At 44.8% G+C, this 2,055-nt stretch overlaps 1 protein-coding gene across 2 annotated transcripts in view; it reads right to left on the bottom strand.

Annotated features, from left to right (window-relative positions):
- RAP2C (RAP2C, member of RAS oncogene family) overlaps positions 1–1,337 on the bottom strand; it is a 16,337-nt gene extending 15,000 nt beyond the window's left edge. The window contains exons 1-2 of one of the 2 annotated variants that reach the window (XR_002482501.1): positions 1,275–1,337; positions 98–207 (exon numbers count right to left, since the gene is read on the bottom strand). The gene's annotated coding sequence lies outside the window, so the exon portion shown is untranslated. Of the gene's footprint in view, positions 1–97; positions 449–1,274 lie in introns of those variants that run through there. The other variant, XM_008067450.2, reaches the window with a different exon arrangement.
- Positions 1,338–2,055: the final 718 nt, after the last annotated feature.

Here is a 2,055-nt window from a genome sequence, read left to right as displayed (position 1 = left end):
CCCAGCACACACCCGGAAGGGTTTCCCTGACACACTGGCTGAGGTGCCCCAGTTCCCCGAGACTGGACGGGATCACTTCCGGTGGGGAAAGTCCCACCTCTTCGGGGCGAGCCGGGTGGTGCTGGGGCCGCGCCCTGCCGAGCGAGCGAGCTGGCCGGGGACGGTTTCGGGTCGGAACTACCACCTTCAGAAAGGGTCTCTGAGAACCTCCAGCGAGGCTGTCCTTTCCCGCCCGCAGCTGCTGGTGACCGTCCCACTCCCAAACCCGAAGGAGCCCCTCTGCCTCTCAGTCTCCAGCCGCCCGGCCTGAGGACTTGAGCCGCTCCTCGGCCAGCACTGGACTACCAGCCAATAATCTCGCGACCGGGAGAACGCCCAGCATCACTGGATTAGAAGTTGCGAGGAAAATAAAACAGCCCAGAAAGTTTATTCTCTTTGCTGGTATTTCTTCCACTTTGATATTTTGCTGAGAAATGCATGCAGACTACCCTTACACTTCGCTATTGCTCTGATTTTGTACGCGGTGTCTTTTACTTAGCCGTGCCTGACAAACACACACAAAAGTACTTTTATCATCTGGCACATCTGCCTTGATTTCACCAGCAAATATCAAAGTTACTTTTAAAAAACTAGTTAAGTCACAAGGCTCAAAAAACAATTGCATTAGAAATAGACTTTATGGTCTAACTCAACTTTGTCCCCATTTGATTCCAACTACTACACAGCAAAAAAGGTAACCAATGTTCAGGGAAGAGTAAATATTGGAAATGGATTAAGCCTACAGACGAATTTATTTTAATCTTTGATTATCTGCATGTATAACAATCTGCATGGCTTACTCTTCTGTTAAAGTTTTGTTTTAAAGGCCACCATCATAGTAATTGAAATTCAAAAGCAAATAATAATTCTAGTGTTAAACCCTAAGTTTCTATTTTTAGATAAAATTGTTACTTCTTACATATCTTTCCCTTTGCTAACTTTCTATTTGTAAACTTTGTGTCAGATCCACAGGGCTCCAGAACCTGGAGGCTAGGCTATATTTTAGGCATGCCACTTTCGTTTTGATTCGAGCATGCATCCAGAAACCTCAGGAAATTCGGTGGCCAGCCTGGTTAAAATAATTCTAAATTCTCTTACTTGCAAGCCCTAAGTGGCCAGACTCTATAAAAAGAGACTTATTGCCCAACTCAAATTGTTAGACAGTAGAACACAGGCAAATCACAGTAACTCAAAATCCCACTGGTCCTCCCTGAGAGTTTCCCAAAGTCACTTACAGTATTCAAAGGGCAGTTTAGTTCAATTTCTCCTCAGCCTAGGGCTGTTGCTATCTCTCCAGCAAATTTCCCAGCTCTGGTTCCAGCTGGCCTGGGTCCTGCCTGATAGCTGAGGCACTGCCCTCTGCTGGAAGAGGTTTGGTCTATGAGTTATGAGTTTCTCCATAGGTCAATGCTCTTTCCACACGTGCTTGTTGCCTGATTTGGAGCTCTGCTGCTCATCTCCCTGTCTAGCTGTCTCCAGACTGTCTGGTGGAATCCACAGCACTCCAGCAGTCGTGCTTGTAACTGAGTCTGGAAATTCCTCCTCTGATCCAGCCAGTGTTGAGCAATCATAGCAAGTCTCGGCACTTTTATTAAGCTATCAAAACAGGGAGTGCTTTTTTGAGGTCGTCCTATCTGTTGGCAACTCAAGTATCTCTGAGTGTATTAGCCATGTTTTGGAGAGTTCTTTGTTTCTCTCACACAGAGAAACATACCCCTCCCCTCAATACAGAGTCCTGTTGGGTCATTCTCATCAACTACAGGTTGGACAAATGTCACATAGTCTGAAGATCCTTCTAGACTTTCTTAGGAAGGGTATTACAGCATTGATTAGGAAAGCAAGCATTTGTGGAAGTGACTTTAATGTCCTACAGTAGGTGATTTTTACAAGTTATTTACATATCTTCACAAAATGGGGCACTGGGCAGATGTTTAAAAAGAGAAAAGTAGGTTTATAAGCACTGATTTAAAAAATAAAGATGGCCAGGATATATTGCATGTTTGAAAAAACAAGATA

Source organism: Carlito syrichta, unplaced genomic scaffold (genome assembly GCF_000164805.1).
Source record: "Carlito syrichta isolate Samal-C Ts95f unplaced genomic scaffold, Tarsius_syrichta-2.0.1 Scaffold309624, whole genome shotgun sequence".
Taxonomy (NCBI): Eukaryota; Metazoa; Chordata; class Mammalia; order Primates; family Tarsiidae; genus Carlito; species Carlito syrichta.
Note: the sequence above shows the minus strand (reverse complement) of the source record. Positions and strands in the feature narration are given on the sequence as shown.